The sequence below is a fragment of the Pseudopipra pipra genome, chromosome 7 (assembly GCF_036250125.1).
Source record: "Pseudopipra pipra isolate bDixPip1 chromosome 7, bDixPip1.hap1, whole genome shotgun sequence".
Taxonomy (NCBI): domain Eukaryota; kingdom Metazoa; phylum Chordata; class Aves; order Passeriformes; family Pipridae; genus Pseudopipra; species Pseudopipra pipra.
Window position 1 is genome coordinate 21,963,257 of NC_087555.1, and position 18,787 is coordinate 21,982,043.

General features: G+C 37.7%; 2 long non-coding RNA genes across 4 annotated transcripts in view; one reads left to right on the forward strand and one right to left on the reverse strand.

Moving 5' to 3' along the window:
* Window positions 1–432: 432 nt before the first annotated feature.
* Window positions 433–5,157, forward strand: LOC135417234 (uncharacterized). 2 transcript variants are annotated; one of them, XR_010431977.1, is made up of 3 exons: window positions 433–546; window positions 1,908–2,043; window positions 4,122–5,157. It is a non-coding gene; the product is annotated as an uncharacterized LOC135417234 (long non-coding RNA). The 2 variants fall into 2 exon arrangements; XR_010431978.1 differs by having other exon boundaries at window positions 4,234–5,157.
* A 109-nt stretch (window positions 5,158–5,266) lies between these two features.
* The window catches only part of LOC135417235 (uncharacterized), a 28,699-nt gene continuing 15,178 nt past the window's right edge, over window positions 5,267–18,787 (reverse strand). The window contains exons 2-4 of one of the 2 annotated variants that reach the window (XR_010431980.1): window positions 15,262–15,518; window positions 14,087–14,146; window positions 5,267–10,121 (exon numbers count right to left, since the gene is read on the reverse strand). This is a non-coding gene — a long non-coding RNA (uncharacterized LOC135417235). Of the gene's footprint in view, window positions 10,122–14,086; window positions 14,147–15,261; window positions 16,936–18,787 lie in introns of those variants that run through there. The other variant, XR_010431979.1, reaches the window with a different exon arrangement.

The window sequence follows — 18,787 nt, forward strand, 5'->3', positions numbered from 1 at the left end:
GGGACTTGAACACAAGTCCTATGAGGAGAGGCTGAGGGAGCTGGGGTTGTTTAGCCTTGAGAAGAGAAGGCTCAGGGGAGACCTCATCACTCTCTACAACTACCTGAGAGGAGGTTGTAGCCAGGTGGGGGTTGGTCTCTTCTCCCAGGCAATCAGCAGTAGGACAAGAGGGCATGGCCTTAAGCTGCACCAGGGGAGGTTTATGTTAGATATTAGAAAGAAATTCTTTACAGAGAGGGTCATCAGCCATTGGAATGGGCTGCCCAGGGAAGTGGTGGATTCTCCATCCCTGGAGGTTTTTAAGATGAGGCTGGACGTGGCACTTAGTGCCATGGTCTAGCAACTGTGGTGGTAGTGGATCAGGGGTTGGACTTGATGATCTCGGAGGCCCTTTCCAGCCCTTCTGATTCTATGATTCTATGATTCTATGATCCCTGTGGCAACATACCAGCAACAGGAAAGATGAATTCACTGCCCGTTCACACTCACCTAAGCATAGATTATAAAGGGAAACAAAACCAGTAGTTTGATTTCTCTCCCTCCCAAGTAAGGAGTCTAAATGATCTGTGTGGTCTATATTTGTGTCTAAGTGGCACCAATTTTCAGTATAGCTAGAAGTTATCACTGGTGGGAAGCATGCATGCAGACTCCATGGAAAAACACTATTCAAGTAGAAACTATCTATAACTGCATTTCCAGTGAGTTATAATTTGTTTCAAATCTTTGAACATTGGTAAGGGTGAGAGCACTCAGAGTCAGGCAGAGGGAGATGATGCTTTTTTTAAAATAAAGAGGTCGGAAATTCTTCAACATCAGTTTCTATGTTTTCAACACCCTCTTTTTTATTTTTAAGCACCAGCCAGGCAGGCATTTTTACTGGTAATACATCCACACAGGTTTCCTTGGCATCCCTCAAATCCTCGCAGCACTATTATATACGAATGCTACAATTTTCCATCAATGGACAAACTACTCTGTTTCCACTCCCTGTAATTTTACACCCTCAGAAGACACTTTTGTTGACTGACAGACATCTCTTTCTTCTTCCTTTTGCTGCACTGGGATTGGAAGCCTGTTCCTCATGTGGGTTAATACAGCTGATTTTCCCACTTACACAGTTAAAAAGCAGTCACATGGAAGAACAACTTTATGCAAGGGAGGACGAACTTAAAAATACAAAATCCCAGGAAAGAGGAATGTGAAGAAGTACTTCAGGATCTTAATTTAAATTCAACCCTGTAAAAGCTCACATGAAATATTCATACTTTAATGTCCACAAAGTAGTTTAATCTGATCTGCAGAATCACAACACTGGCAGTATAATATGTCCCATGGCTGTACAAAATGCTGAAGTGAGCGGAATGTGTCCATATTCCTCTGCCAGAAAAATTCTGACCTGCAGGCTCTGGTGCAAAGCACTCACTATACACCCTGTATAACTATTTAATATGTGTGCCCTCTGGAAATGCTGAAGGCTTTTCTCCTTAGGTGTCTGTCTCTGATCCTAGCAACAGATACTGTTTCTTTGTTCAGTGACCTTATGAATAAAAGCACTAGATAAATTGAGCCAGATAAATTGCTAGCAGCATCACAGTCTTTAGTGAAGGCCAGTGATTCTCCAGATTTCATCCTAAACATAATTATGTGGAGAAATCCATCTACAGAACTTATGAGTTCCTCAAAACACTTCATCTGTCATCACTCCATTGAACCAACACTATTTATTTGCTTTTGAAAGCAACTCTAATTGATTTATCTGTTGCTCAGTATAAGGCCATGATAAATAAATTATCACTTAAACACGATGGATTACTAACATTTCCTTTTCTATTTATAGCTATGACATATTACTAGGTCTTGCTTCATTTAAAAGCTTACATATGTTTTCCTCATCCCTGTAATCTAAGGTGCAAAACCTGGATTTGTGCCAGCGAACGCCTTTGTTAATACAGTGCTGCACTACCAGAGTCCATCTGGAGTTACTGTTCTGCTTGATGTCACATGGCAGATCCTACCTGCATTGAAGATGAAAGGACTTTCAAGGCATGTATCTAGGGATGACAGTTTCCTTTGTGATGAACCACAGAGTCACAGCTTGTTAAGAAAGACTGTGACAGTGATAAAAGACAAAGCCATCATTTTATAGCAGAATATGGCCTATCGGTACATGACAAGCCATACTATCTCTGCTCACACATGCTGACATCTCATAATGCCTTCTCCCAAGTGCCGGACAGAAATAGTCCCTGAAGACAGCACCACTAGAGAGTAATAGCATACTGCTTATCTGGGAGCAAATGAATGGAAAAACCCTGAAGTGTGCAATGTGTCCCTACTAATCACAGATAAAGGGAGCATTCAGTTTAAAGTATTTTTTGTTTTCATTAGAGGTTCAATAGCTTTAGAATCCAAAAATAAGGACAATTATGTTACCTTCATTGTCAGCTATTTTGAACCTTTCATTTTTTTTTAAATGTTGAGGGTAAATTTACAAAAATCTGTTGGAAGCCCTCTTTTTTTGAAGGCTGTGCTTCCACACCAGGTATGCAGTCTTGCCCTGTACTTAACATTCTTCACACTTGACATATTGCAAGACTGCCCAAGTATCACTAACTGATGCTCACAGGCTCCCAAGCTGCCCTGCAGGGCGAAGGCCCATGGAAATGTAGGTTATGGCTAGAGGTTAACTGCCAGGCACCTCCCAGAGCAGGTGGCATAGGGGACAGGGAGGGGACACTCAGCAGACGTGGCAGTGGGGAATCTGAGGCTGGAACCTTGCTGGAGGGAATGGGAAGGCCTGGTGGCTTCCTGAGAAGGAGAAATCATAGAAGAAACATCAAGAAGGAAAAGATTTAGCTTGAAAGACTAGGGAAATACATAAAAGGGCCACAAACCAGCAGGGGACTACAAGAAAAAAGACCTTTTGCCTCTAAGGATGCTTCTCAGGTAAGTCAGGTTCTTCTCTTGGTTTTAGAACAAGACTTTTTGTAGTCCCCACAAAAAAGCTTTAATGATGACCTTGCTATTGGAAGAAATTGCAATCCACCTGAATCTGGGCAGAAATTAATCCATGTGCTCTAGTGATTCCCATGAAAACTCTGGCTCCCTAAACTCCCACAAGGACAGAGCCACTCTTCTACATGTGCAGCTCACAGGGAGGGGCAGGGAACAGAAGTGTGACATCACAAAATAATAAAGAGATTTGCGCAGAGATAACACTGGATGGCTGCAAAATTAGTGTTGATGCCATAATGTAAGTGCTGCTTATCAGCAAGAAGCTGTCAATGTGGTTAGTGTGGGTGTTCAGGTTGAGTGCTAATCACATGGGCTAACCTGAGAAGTATGCCTGATGCTGTTGTACATTTGAGATCCATTAGCTGCATTGGCTGGAGGTTGTAAGTCTTCAGAAGTGATAGTGGAAACCTGTCTGCCACTCTCCTCTCGAGTTGCATAGTGCACAGATCTCCCTTTCCGGTACATGCAATCATTCCTCTCACAGAATCTGTCCACCTAGCACATCCAAGCATCCTGTTCTCACTTGCAACCCACCCACAAACACCTGCAAATCAACTGGGCAATCAACTGCAAAATTTCCTCAGTGGTACCTAAAAAATGTTGACAAAGATGAGGTAGCTCATGTCTTGACTGTTGCCTACCATACTGACCAGCATTTACTGTTTGCTTGTACTCTTCCCATCTCATAGTTGAATGTCTCTTTTTTTTAAACATAGATACTAAATTCTTTGGTATAGGTTTAATATAGTAAGCACAATAAATAACAGTAACATTAACCAATGTATTTAATAGTAAGCCTGTTGATGACCATTTATATTAGTTAGTTCAGTGTTTCTGCTTTGTGTCACAGCTTTTGTTGTATAGAATAATTGATTTTTTTCCCCATAGGTGTTGATAAAATCAAATAGACACTTTTTCAAATTTCCCTTCTGGGCTCTGGACTTTAAAATCTATATTGGCACTCAGGTCTCAATAACTTTTTCTCCATTTCTATATTTACAGTACCTTCCTCACTTATCTTCCTTCAGTTCTCATTCTCATGACTTCCTTTATGGGGATTCTCAGACCTGAAACAGCTCTCTCCCTCCTCTGATTTCGTTTTGCAGAAGCTCTCTCTGCTAAATGAAACAGCAAAATTACAGTCAAAGACAAAATATTTTAGAATTAAAAAACCCTGAAAACTTTTCAGACACTACATGTGATATTTCATCATCACAGAATCATTGAAAACCAGGTTGGAAGAGACCTCAAGGATCAACTGGTCCAATCTTTCGTGGCAAAAGCATAGTCAAGACAAAATGGCCCTGCACCTTGTTCAGCTGGATCTTAAAATTGTTCAGTGTTGGGAAAGGTGTCAAACGCTCGGGAAGAATCTATATTTGAGTCATAGAGAACATTCATACAGGACACAATAGGTGTGGTATGTAGAGTTGTCTTGATAACAGATGAGAAAGATCACATAATACAGTGCTGCTGCAGCTGGAGTCCCACCACCTGCTACACGTCAGCTGATAAATTCTGTCTTAGCTTCATATGAGCTTGAACAGACTGTTTCCATTTCCAAATCTACTATCACTCACAACTAATTTGGTGTTTCCACTCCTTCACTGGTGCAGCACAGACACAGCCGTAGTTAGTCTGACGTAGGTCTCCATCCTGTAAAGTCTTAGGTATGTATTTACCTAGATATAAAGGTATGCAATGTTTTATCTCTTCTAATTTTGTTATGGTAATGGCCATGTTTTTGAAAGCTCTTAATCCTGAAGTTGAGTGATCATGTGAGAGTTCCATTTTTCATCTGAAGATAAACTCTTTAACCTTTAAAGAAGAATGTTCAAAAATCTGAATTCATAGAGAGAGAACTCACCTTTTCTTGTTCTTATTTTTTTCCTGATTTTTCACCGATTCTAATGATTTTTGAATATTCTGTTTGAATGACTTACAATTGGAGTTAGCTCTGCTAAAACTCTTTGTTGCTTGAAGCAGACTGAATTTTAATTTGTAGATTCATTACAAAGATCACATTTATTCACACATTCTTAGCATAGGCATAAATTGAAAAAGTGTACCCCAAATTCTCAAGAAATGTTATAGCTGGTCTCTTTTTTTCTATCCAAGCCACCATATGATTTTGAAATTCGAATGGACGAGTTATTTTTTGATAACAATCATCTTTTCACTTCAAAAAGAACTTTATTTTTAGAGATTCATAAAGTATAGTTAGCTTTTAGCTAGAGGTTTTTAAGCTTTATGCACACTGTGGTTCCAGTCTGGATTACAAGTGCCAAAATGCCACAAAAAAAGACTATTCCCTCAATACTTTTGGCTTAGTGAGATACAGAAAGTGATGGAAATTTGGTAAGAAAAAACCATAGTGAGAATTCCCACTAAGAGTTTAGATCAAAAAGGCTGATTAAGCACTGGAGGTTTTGGGAAGATTTTCAGACGGAACTGATGTTATACATCAGCTGAATTTTGCTGATCGATTTGGTAAACTGATTGAATATTGTCTCATATACAATCAATTTGAATGTTCTGGGAAGGCTTCATATATATTTAGAAACAGATAACCTAAAGTCTAAACATGCCCTTGGTAACTGTTGGATCCCAAAATATAATATCTTCAGAGAGAGATTTGAGTGGTCTTTCCAAAAAGCTCTGGGCTATAGAAGTTGGGAAAAACCCTCTGCATTGACCTCATCCCTGTGGATTTTTCCTGCCTTCTCCAGCAGGATGTGAAAAGACTCTTTGCATGATGTTGTCACATCATGCCCTGCCCAAACCAGAGAGTCCTCACCCTGATCTCATCAAACCTGTGCAGAAGACCTTTTGTGTTTTATCTCTCCCTTTGTGTTCCCTGAATCCTGGCATTCTGTAAACCCAAATACCTTTTTTCCCTTGTAATTCCCCCAAGATAAAATGGGTTTCCCCCTATGATGTATGTGTAAGACCCCAAATTTGTTAACCTGGATTTTTCCCTTATGTCATCTCCTGAAACCCCCTGTTTGTAATAATTGTAATATTTACAACCCCCTGTTGAATATGTAGATCCTAAACCCTTTAAATATGAATTTGTGAGTCCAATAAAGCATTCCAGTTTTCTGCCTCCGCTGAGATCCTCGTAGTTATTGATTCATTACAGGTAACCATTGCTGTTGGGTAAATATGAAAACACAGAAAATGTGTATGTTGATGACTGACCCCTGCCATTGCCATCACTGTTAGCTACTCATTTGTTTATCTTATTAAGAAGCTCCTACAATTACACAGGAGACTGACAACAGTTTGAGAGGTTTCCCATGCAGGGAAGGAGCTCTAGGCTCTTTCTGGGGCTCTTGAGGAGGCAAAGGCTGCCATAGTGGTCAGATTTCACTCTGCCTGCCATAGCATAGGATCTAGGGGTCTGATTTTGCCACATGTTCTATGGCAGGGCACAAAGAAGCAACCCTTAATGCCAAAACACTACCTTTAACAGAGTTATGGGATGGAAGAAAAGCAGGTACCACAAGCAGTGAAGGAATAGGATTAGATGCCAAATGACTCTAAAATTCACCAGTTCTGTGTTGTTTCTCCATGTGAGTTGTTTGGGGTTCACTGATGACTCGGAGCAGTAGCAATTATGAGTATCAGGAAGACATTCTGCATGCCTTGGGAACAACAATTGCAATACGTTTGAGATGACTCATTTCTTTACCTTGGCCCCGATTATGTAGGTTTTCTTTACCAAACATGTCTGAATACTCAAAAATGCACTCAAAGGGTTTTTTTCATGCAGCAGCTCCAATCAGAGTTTGTGGATTTGCAACGTGAGTTACTCATGTAAGGCATGCAATGCACAGTGAATATGAGATAACCTCCTCCATGTCAAAACTAAGGTGTGAACTTACTGATGCTTTTCGGAAATGGAGTAAATTACTTCACACATTGCTAGCTAAGAGAATTTCCAAAAAGAGTTAGTGTGGAGTAGTTTATGAGCTTTAAATTCACACCTCAATTTTTACTCTTTATGGCAACTTTTAATGCAGAGAAGCATTAAGTCATTTTAATTCTGGAAGTCTTAGTTCAAAAAGCGATCAAGGTTTAAAAAAAATGAAGTGTAACATTCTTGTATTTTCTTCTGCAATTCCACTTCTCCATAAACTGAATGACACACTTTTCAGTTAGTTCTGATACAAAGTAAAAGACAGAACGAAAACATATACTCAAGGGTGACAAGATGAGACATTTCTCTTGAAAAATACACTTAGTCTTAACGTGGTCTGTTGACATATGTTACAGACAGTGGAAATATGAAGAAATTTTAGGGTTAATATACTAATAGTACTGAAAATCTTGTGCAACTTCTTATAGTTTAGGTCTTGCATCTTGCCTGACATCTTGCTTGGCTTCCAGTCTTTAATAAGTTCAAATCCTGCCTTTTGAAAAGCTGGAGCTTCTGAAGCCAGCCCTCCCTGACAAACTAGGAAAAACACAGCAAGAGAGGAAGTTTCCACCATTTCCTTCTGTCTTTCCAGATGCACAAGGATTTTTAAAGCAGGAAGCTTGCTCAGGGCTTTATCCAGTCTGGTTTTGATACCCTTCAAGGATGGCAACTGCACAAAATCATCTGCAAAGAAGCAGACTTTTAGTGGCATTTTTAATTGTTTTTTTCAAATTCACACTTCATTTAAAGTGCTCATGGATGTGGACTGCTAGTGAACTTGCCAACCTTTTTGATATAGAATGTGTTGAATCACAGGAAAAGTGAGGAAACTTACTTACAGAAGGTGTCCTGGGCTAGAAAGTTTGAATAATATTAAACAAGACTCTTTTGGAGTCCTCAAAGGATCAACAAGAAGATAGCTTCATACTTTCCAAAAGGTCTTGATACAAAACAATATATCCAAAATTCTAGGATTTTCACCTAGTAATAATCTATCTGTAAAAACTAATTTCTGTAGACACAGACTCCAATTAAAGATAAAAGATCAGTCAATTACATGGAGTTCAGTGACTCTGAGCAGAAAATAAGAAATAAAAAACAGTAAAAAATGTTACCTTGAATTTACTTCTTTCAATTGCAGTGCTTTATTAGACTGCTCTAGGTATGAATTCTTTCAAATATGATCACATACAGCACAATTTGAGGTGTTTATCTGAATATTGATCAACTGGTATTCTTTTTAAAAAACATTCTTTGCAAGTTCATCTTTGTTACTTGATACCTTATTTTCCCAAGTGCTGAGCACCTGCAGCTGCCAGTGGCTTCACATGCAGTAACCACAGTTACCCAGGAAATCAGGTCAGAGCACGTTTGTACTCACACGTCAAGGCCACAATTTTCAGTCGAAAACCATACATTTTGTAGAATATGGCATTTTTTATTTTGCTACACCTTCTGCTAAGAGGTGTCTATTTGTCCACAGCAGATGCTGGAGCCCCGTCCTTTTAAGCTGCCAACATCCTAGGTCTGTTCCCAAGCATATCTAGTTAGAGAGTCAGGGTTGTCATGCTGGAAAGTACCTAAAAAAGAGGGATTTGGTACAAGACCTAGACCAAGCTCCCCCTTTATTCCCTTCTGTAAGCCAATAGCAAGAAAAAATAAATTATGAACAGATTCTTGCTTCTGTCCTGCTCTGGTTTCTGGCCAGACAGACTATCTGAGAAGGTGTAATACAAGCAGCTGCTGCTTTCTAAGGGTACAGACATTTATTCACAGGAACAAAAGGAATGAGATTAAAAAGGTAAAAGAATTAGGACCCTGAAAAGTACAATTTCTTACATCTGTCTACAAGGTGACAAAACTTTTCATGTCTCCATATGAAGAGACACTATTTACAAATCCGTACTTGTGATACATAATCTGAGGCATTTGGACAAATCAGGGTAATGCAAAAAGGTCTTTGTTTCAGTGACTTCGGAGGGCACAAATGGAGATTAGGAAAATAATTATACACTGTAAAAGAAGTGTATATGGCACTAATCGAGATTATAAAAAGTTAACTACGTCTGGGGCTAAAAAATGGTGTTATCCCAAATTCTCATTAATAGCATCCAATTACTGTCTGTGGTTATGTAACTGTTCATCTCACTATGTGGCCACTTACTGCTGAAGTCTGTTACTGCTCACCATAAATTGCAGAGAGCACAGTGTGCAAAGGCACTAATGGCATTTACTTTGCATCTTGCAGTACAAGGATAAACAAACATGTATTCTGAAGCAAAACTGCAAATTGGGGGGAGAGGTTATTCCAAGCAAATTTTTTTACTTTTGTATGTTTTAAAATTAGTTCAGCTGTGGTTTTTTTAGGGGATTTTGTTTGATTGGTTTGGGCATTTTTTTGGTAGTAAAAATCTGTGATTGTTATGGGATATAAAATAAACTAAGTGTTTTCTGTTTTAATTATGTAATTAAAAAGTTGTACACTATCACATAAAACATACCATTAGTTTTAGTGAAATTTTTTTCCCCTGAATGCTATACAAATATTTTAGATCTCAAAGTGCCCATCATTAAGCACTGAGAAGTCTGTGTGTGGGCACTGAATGAAGAAAATGTCAATGAGCCTCTACTGATAAGAACAAGCACAGATAAAGTAGACAGAAAGATCTGTGAGTTAGTAAATACTGCAAACAACAATCATAGCAGGTCAGGCAATTACCAGAAGAAGAAAAAAACACTGATAAGCCCAGCAAATAAAACGTGATCCCCTCATAAGCCAGGGACATGAGAGGGAATGATAGCAGACAAAATCTGGGGTTCACAGGACATTAGTGTTACTGAACGGAGGGCTGACTATTGCTGTTGCATCAAATCTAACAAAGCCTGTTTGTACAGCAAATTACCTATTTCCTTTGTAGAAGGGAAAACATTGAGTAGTAAAGCTACAGTGAGAATGAAGAAAGCAAAATCAATGACCAAAACATGAGAGAACAACTGCAAACTGAAACAACAAACAAAAGAGCTGTGAAAGACAAAAGCCATAGACTGAAGCAGCAAGAGAAAAAGGAATAGGCTGCAATGATTTCTGAGAGGATGGTTTTTCGTTTTCTTCATGGTTAATGGTGAGACTTCATTGACGTCTGCTGGAGCAGGATCAGGTTTCTTAAGATGGAAACAAAAATGTCTGGAAAAGGAAAAAAAGCAGAACAAGTATTGAAAGGATTCAGTGTGGAAAAATTCCAATAAATACTAATTCTTGCCCCATTATAAGCACAGTTTCTGCCTATGGTGGAACAGAGATTTCGATTTGCTGCTATCCACTGAAAAGTAATAATTTAGCAAGCAGTCACTACAGGTTTTTTGTCATAAAGAAAAAACATCCAACAACTCATTCTCACAATAATAACATTTCTTAATCTTCAGCATCTGTGGTCTCAAACTAGACAGCTGATCCTCAACTCCTTTCTAAGTGTTTGCAAAACACTCTTCCAAGAATGTAGTACATAAAAATAATCCTAAGGAAATGGACATTACAGTATAATGGTGGTATCTGCTGATATTGAGCTTAACTTCTGGAATTGTGCTCGTGAGGAAAAGAAATGCCTCCTGCTTTACATAAATGAGTGTATATCATGAGTACAGTATATATCTATGTACAGACAGTCAAATTGTTATTTCTGGAAACAACCCAGACATTATTTTATTCAAGGTACTTGTTTGACTAGCCCTGACAAAGTCATAACACAGTTTTCTGGGATAAAAGCATTATTCTAAAATCAGAATTAAGCCTTGTAAATTAGCTAATATTCTGCTTTACCCAGCAGATCTCCACTGCATAAGTTTAATCTTTTTCATTAGATATTCAATATGTTTCTTTTCAAACACATATTAGCTTAACAAGGATCTATGTTATAAGCCATATTAACCCCGTGTTTGCAAACCGCTTTTATCAATATTATATCTGAAAGAATGACAAAATCAATAGAAGAAAGTGAGACAGTAGAATTAATATATTTAAATATATAATGTATCTATACTTAAATTTTAGAAAGACCTTTAAAGAGTGGCTTGCATAAAAGGATTTTGATAGATTAAAGCCATAAGTGAGGGATATCAATATGTGTAAATGTATCAGAATAGTGTAAGAGGTTAACCGGAAGAGAAGAAATTTCTTAATAAAACTATTATGATTAAAATTAAAAATCATAGGTTTGTAGTTTCAAGAAAAACAGTTTCAAATATATATATATGTATATGTAAAAAAAGGGAGATATCTGTGAAGACAGACATTTGTGACAAGACTGAGTAACAATTCCAATATAAATATTTAATGTAATATAGGGATAAAATAAACAGGTACATATTGCTCAGTTTCTTGAACAATTTTAAAACTCAGTGCCAGAGGTACAAAGGCAAGAAATGTCACAGAAAAAGATATATAACATGATCAAAGGCTCAAAAAAGATAATCAATGTGTAATTCCAACTGACATGTTCAGGGAAAAAAAATTAAATTCAGAGTAAAACTTGAAAGAAAGAGAATGTTTCTAATATGAATTTCCTCCAGCTTTACCTTCTTAAGATCTGAGATATATCTAGAAGAAAAGTAAAATTAGCAGGAGTAAGGAGGTAGACTACTTTAGTACAGAGACTAACCATGTGGATATCAAATACACATTTTGAGCACCTGAAGCTAATAGTGGACCCCAAATTCACTTATTGCTTCCCTTATCTTCTGCACATAACAGGCCAGGATGATTTGTAGATGCTCCATCTGAAATACTACAGGTTCTAGTATGGTAGTGTCTCCTTGGCCGGAGACCCTGACACTCCCAACCATAGGGTGCCACAGGGGCAACTGAAGGTACAAAGGGTTTCTCCTCTCTTTCCCAAAAATGCATCTGATGGTTTGAATAGTGGTGAAAGCACTTTCCTTTGAGACACAATCTGCGTATTTAATGCTTTCTGAGGAGGAAACTGAACTTCGATCTAATTTGTGAGCTGGCAAACTCTAGAGTCTGATAGAAAAGGTGAACACCGTTGTCTTCTGCTTTAACCTAAAGAAAGGACGATGTAGAAAGAGGCAGCCTGTTTCTGCAAATGTGCTCTTGACACACTGGAAAGAAACCTCTTTGCTTAAGTCTCAGAGTACATTCAAGCAAAAGAATGTCTACTTCTTGGGTTCCAGTCATATTTAGAAGAAAAATAAGTAATAAAATGACTATATAGACATCATCTGGTCTGAGCACCCACAGAAGTACAAGCCTATGTGCTTAGGGATTTTAAGATGGAACAGGGAGTTCCTTATTGAATTTAGGCTCCACAAAGGTTAAATAGTGGTTGAATGGATTTAGATAATTTGTATCTACTCAACTGTTGTCTTAGGTGCCTAAATCCTTTCCTGGACGTGGCCCAGGAGAAAGCAGAGCATTGTGCTGTTAAGTGCTCTGCTTTTACAGAAAATCAATGCCGAACTCTCATATTTTCGTTTAGAAGATCCTCCCCCAGTGTTTGTATAGCTTACCATTATACAACTAATTGGACACATTATAAATGCTTAAAGATGTTGAAGGGCTTTAACAAGGAGGAAAATGCCATTATTTAGTCTAGTACAAGAGCATGAAAATAAGAAGAAAATTCCTGTGCATAGGAATTATTGAGAATTAACTGTATTCTGATGACGAACAGTCTCCTTACTAAAATGGCAGAAACTTCAGCATTTCTACTATTTAAAAAAAGAATAAATATATCACTGTTAAGTAGAAGAAACATGATATTGCTGGGTGGCTGATGTAGTTGTCATCTCTTCCCCTAATTGATGTCACTTGATGGAATCAGCTCTCTTTTCCATTTTGAATATGTGATTTTGGAGCAGTTAGTTATTATCAGAGAAACCTGTGGGAACATGACCTTGCACAGGGCTGCTGTTTCTTGCCAACAACTTCTAATTATCAGGTTTTGCTCATTTGATGTAGGATGGTAAGTCCCAGGCTGGGACCTTCTGAAGATAATATTTTCCTCAGAAGTAAATAAAATAATGACCATAGAACTAACTAAGCTTTTTGTAAAACAGTGATAAAGCCTACTAGACAATCAATAGCACAAATATTTTAAAAGGGAATATCCATTATCCTGTCCATAAGATCCAAGGGAGAGGAAACGTGGAACTTCAGTGCTCTTCAGAAACACTTCTTCATACCTTGGGAAGGTTTTACAGTATGCACGTTGACCAAAAAGTCCTGAACTGATCTTCACTCAGAAACTCAGGGTCAGTGCTGCATCCCATGAAAAGCAAATCACTGAGGTCTGGTTCACTGTAGAACCTAATTTTCTTTATTTCTCTCTAAGGAAGGATCAGAAGGGGCTTCCGGATTGGGGATTCTGAGTCCCTAGAACACATGTGACAACTGGGGAGAAGGACTTAGGGGTGTCAATGTGTCTCAGCAATGTGCATTCACAGCCCCAAAAGCCAACCATATCCTGGGCATCAAAAGGAGTGTGGCCAGAAGGTCAAGGGAGCTGATTCTGCCCCTCTGCTCTCATGAGACCCTACCCAGAGTGCTGCATCCAGCTCTGGGATCTCCAACATAAGAAGAACATGTACCTGTTGGAGCAAGTCCAGAGGAGGCCACAAAGATGAGCAGGGTGCTGCAGCACCTCTCCAGATAGTCTGAGAGAGTTGGAGCTGTTCAAGCTGGAGAAGAGAAGGCTCCTTGGAGCACCTTCCGGTACCTAAAAGGGGGCTAAAGAAATCTGGAGAGGGACTGTTGTCAAGAGTATGTGGTGATTGGAGACAGGAGAGAATGAGTTTAGGTTTAGAGAATGAGTGTAGGTTTAGATTAGATATTAGACATGAATTCTTCAGTCACAGGGTGATGAGGCATTGGAACAGGTTGTCCATAGAAGCTGTGAATGCCCCACCCCTGGAAGTGTTCAAGGCCAGGCTGAATGGTCCTCTGACTAACCTGGCCTAGTGGAATGTGTCCCTGTCCATGGAAGGGGGGTTGGAACGAGATGATTTTTAAGGTCTCTGTGGTGGTGCATCCTCTCACCCACATGCTGTGCCATGATCTGACCCTTCCAACCCGAACTATTCTGGTTCTGTGAAACATAGGACAGAAAAACTATCACACAAGGGAAAGTCACTCACCTCTGGAGATACATACTCTTCTTCAGGGTAGCTTCTTTGGTTGTGGAAGTTATCCTTTGACTGGTTTGTCCAGCAAAGCAAATAAATTTTAGAAAAATAAATTAATATATTTAGTTACAAACACTAACAAAAATTGAAGGAAACACAACTGACAAATATTATATACAAAGTTGGTTAACCTATTTCACTCAAAATATCTTCCTTTAAAAAAAGGTTTTATTTAAAAAAGAGTTTTATAAGTTATTCATGTGATCAAGACTTTTCAACTTCACTTTTTTCTGCATTTTTTCAACACAATTTACATATTTTTAAAATTTTTATTTATTAAACCCTTGTCTTTTTACTGAAATACATGGATTTTTATTAAATGAAAACTCAAAATGTGAAATCTATATTGATAAAGTATAAAATGGAAAAAAAATGGGAAATAAGTCAATCTTGAACTCTGTTAAATGGAGAGAGCTTTAAAATGTCAAAACACCAGATGCATTTTGACAGGTGAATGCAGTTAACCATATCAATAGTGAAAAGTTCATTGTATAGACTTCCAAAGATATTAGCAAGTAAAAGAAACATAAACCTATTTTTCTCTTAATTTATCTTTTTTTAAGCCAAATTTACCTTTTTCTTGCATCTCAACTTAGTAGTTTTGAATGCTTCAAGATGGGTGAGCTGTAATCAGTTTGCATTTAAGATGCAGAGTTCACTGTGACTCTCATAATAAATTATTTAAATAAAAATTACTTCCCTTTCCAGAAGATCTTAGGAACCTGACCAGTATAAGCCTACACAGGAGCATTCGAAAGTCTCTATTCTCATCACATCAAAGGCTTTAAAAAACATTGAATAATAATAGTAAAAAATGTTGATTCTCTGTCCTTGTACATCTATTATATTAATGGTTTACTAAGTAGTATAAAGGATGATATTTTCTTTGTAGAGCCTACTAAGGGACATCAGAATCACTTCCTGAAGGCAATACACATTCACTTTCAGACACGAAGCATTTTCCTTGAAAGATGCTATATTAATTTTCCAAGAAATTACCAAGCTTTTAGAAAAAAAAAAAATTTAAAATTATCTCCAGGGTTTGGACAGCCTTTTTAACAAGGGTATCTGAATGACTCCTTATTTTTTAAATACTTTTATTTTACTAACAGGAAATAGAGACTCACAGAAACATAACTGGCCTTTAGCTTCACTGTCTGCAGACTGCGGAGACCATGTCTGTCAAATCCAAAGCCAGGATCTTAAGAGGACAGGACACAGCTGCTCAAGTGGCAGGGTGCACAGCAGCACAATCGCTCCCCCCACATTCTTCATTGTGTGCTCTACTGGAAAATTTTAGGTGTAATAGCTGCATCTTCCTCCCCCACACAACACCATCTTTCTTCTTCTAAAGGCAGTGGTTATCCTGAGCAGTCTCCTGCTCCTTAGAGGCAGAAGAGCATTTGACACAAAGGTGAACAGCTGACCATACAGTAAATACCCAAGTTATATTAAAAGGAATGAGCACAGCCTGTTTCTTGTCTTCATCATGTTTCTTTTTCATTAGTAATTAGGAATCCCTACAGTGTTGTTTTCTGCTCTGCCATGCCATCAAGAAATAAAGATTTCCCAGCAAAATACTGGATGGCAAATATCTGGTGTAACTAACTTTACATTATCCCTCCTTCATTCTTAAAACACAATGAAACAGATCAAGCTGTTTCAGAGGCACTAGAGCATCTGTGGCTGCAAAACATGCGCTCAGGTACTTCTGTGCTCAGAGGCCCAGGGCAGTTGGAGTTAGAACATTAACTTCCTCCTGGACAACAATCTATGTCTTCAGAAGACTATTATCATCATAAGCACATGACATGTTCATGCTTCCTTATTGCTGAAAAAATCTAATTCCTAATCTGTTTTGAATATATTACATAAACTTACATGAACTCTGGCCAGTCTCAGGGCTTTGTGCTCACTATATCATCACACATCTTATGACAGATATAAGATTCTGCCTAAAATAGACATTATCTTAACTACTGCCCTATGAAGAAACCAAACATATTGAGGTTTGTACCTATATACATGTTTTGTTGGGTTTTTTTAAAGGCTACAAATAATTAATTCTATGTTAGTGATAATCAAGACCATTGAATGATTATTCATTATCTGTCAGAACTAGTAAAATAAAAATGGCCATTACTATAATCAGTAAATTATTAATTATATCCCTCGTCAATCACCAAGCAAACTATTCATCATTTGTCCCTGTTCTATAAATTTTCTGTACATAATAGTCATCAAACAAAAAAAGAATCAAGATCTCTTTCTAACAATCTCAGCTAAATTATCTATAAATATTTGTTTAATTAACCAACTCTATTACCTGTCATGTCTCCAAGCAGATGTTAAGTATTTCCCCGTCTTCTTTCCTAAGCAAATTAATATCAGTTAATATCAAGTTACACTTTTTTTTTTCTGTGTGCCAAAGTTACATGATTTTAATCTCACTTTCTTACCTGAAGTTAGGTAGTGGATCAGAGCAGATGACCTCCAGTTACGTATCTTTATTGTTATCCAAATAAACTTTCTCCAACCATGAGCAAAGAATATTTTTTGTTCTCTCCTTAGTTATCTTCCAGCTTCATTCAGATTAAATAGTGTTTCTATAGTGTTTGTATACTTACCTTGCAATGCGAAAAAAAGCTGGAAACCTACTCTGTTTAATTACTTTCTATCTGATGGGTTATTAACTTTCTCTGCTCAAAGGTGTTTAAAAGGTGTTTTCCAACCAGTAGCATAGTCATCTTATATGTGGATCTTTCAAGAGAAAGACTTGTTTTCAAGTCTAAGACAACCAGGGCTGGGTCGAGTCAGCTCAGGATATTCTGTGCTGTGTTTCCAACTCCTAACCCTGGCAACACCTCTTTCCCTTATTGGATTTATAAAGGCAGAAAGATTTCACCATTTCCCATAATTATGTGGTTATTTTTATTCCTTCTAAAAGAATATGAGATCTTTTTTGAGGAACTGGGAGAAGAAACAAGTGTTTCTAGTTCCAACACTTTCCCCAAGCAACTACAACAGCTCAGGAGTTCAAGGAAACAGGAAGAGAGTTGATGAGACATTTCCTGTTCTTGAAACACAGTGGAGAGGACCCTCAAATGGGCTGGTAATAGCAGGGTTCCCCCACTGCCTTAGTCACATTTCTTAAGTAGCATCGTTGGTTTAAATGTACATAACTTGGCATTCCCCCTAAAAGAGAAAGTTTTGTCCTCCGTCACCTCTTTATCTAGGTTGATTTTAACCTGAACTGTGAGTACATGAACACTTGTTCTGGCATACGGGAGTAGGTGGCACAGGAGCAAAACAAGATGACAGAGATGGGAAATGGTGGATTTTTAGGAAGCATATATAATTAGAGCCAGCTTCTGAAGCCGTGGTGTTAAACTCAGAACCCCAAGGCAGTGTTGCCCTGGAATCATGTACTACGTAAAATGTCAAAAACCTCAATAACTAAGCTTTATTTAGCTATCACAAGAAAGAAATATTTATGCTGATTTATGAAGGATGAGACAATTAAGTACTGTTAGATAGTTCCAAAATCTGATGACTGTGTAAAAAATCTAAAATTGCTTTGCCTTAATGCAAAACTGTATATTATAAAGACACTGTTTTAATGATTTGACTGTAATCACTTATCATAGAAACACATAATCATTAAGGCTGGAAAAAGCTCTAAGATCATTGAGTCCAACCAACCCTGAAACTGTTACGTTACAGTGTCAATACAGAGTCATAGATTTCTACCTTCTTCTTCACTTTTATGGGGGGGTGTACACTTATGTATCATAGGCCACTGACTTTTTTTGGTGTCTTTCTAAAGATCAATTCAGCTTTCATGTGGTTGTATTTCCAAAGTTTTATTTTTCAACAAAAATTAAAGAATTGTGCCAGGTATCTAAATAATACAAAGTGGCACAGCAGTGCTGAAATCAGCAGATCTGTGATCTTTTATTTCAGAAAATGATGCGCTTTATAAAATTGTTCTTTAAATATCTTGTGACATTTAGGGATTTAATGTAGAAAGAAATGGATTTTCTGTCAAATTGAGTGGTCATAGAAAAGAAGAAAACATGAATAATGCTTATAATCCCTTTATATCCCTAAATCAGTTAGTTTTCAATTGATGTTATATTCTTGGATGTTTCAGCAATATCTGACACCACTGAATAACATTGAATTGCTTAGAACTTATGCCAGGCTGATACAAAAAGTCAATTTATTTACCTGCTCACGTACATGATGTTCCTTTTGGCAATTTTTATTCTTTTTTCCCCCCATATTTTTTTCATGTATCCAGGGAATTACCATTTTGTCTATTGTTATCCAGTGTTTTTGTACTTCCTCTGTGTGAAATACTCTAATTGCACAGTGTGGATTTCACTTACTCAATTGCCCCATTTAGTGATCAAATTTGAAGTCTATTTATTTTGCCTACATTTTTAATCTAATGCTAGCTAATATTTAACTCTACAGGTCAGGTATAGGTAGAACGTTCCTGTTTACGTTGTGTCACTATGACAAGGTTCTGACGATAGTTAGGGAATATTCATTTATAAGGAGTGTCACTTTGGTATTTACCACAGTATCTTCATAGTGGTTAGTGTGATTTAGCTGAACAGCTCCTTGTGAGCTCTTAGTGTTCTATTT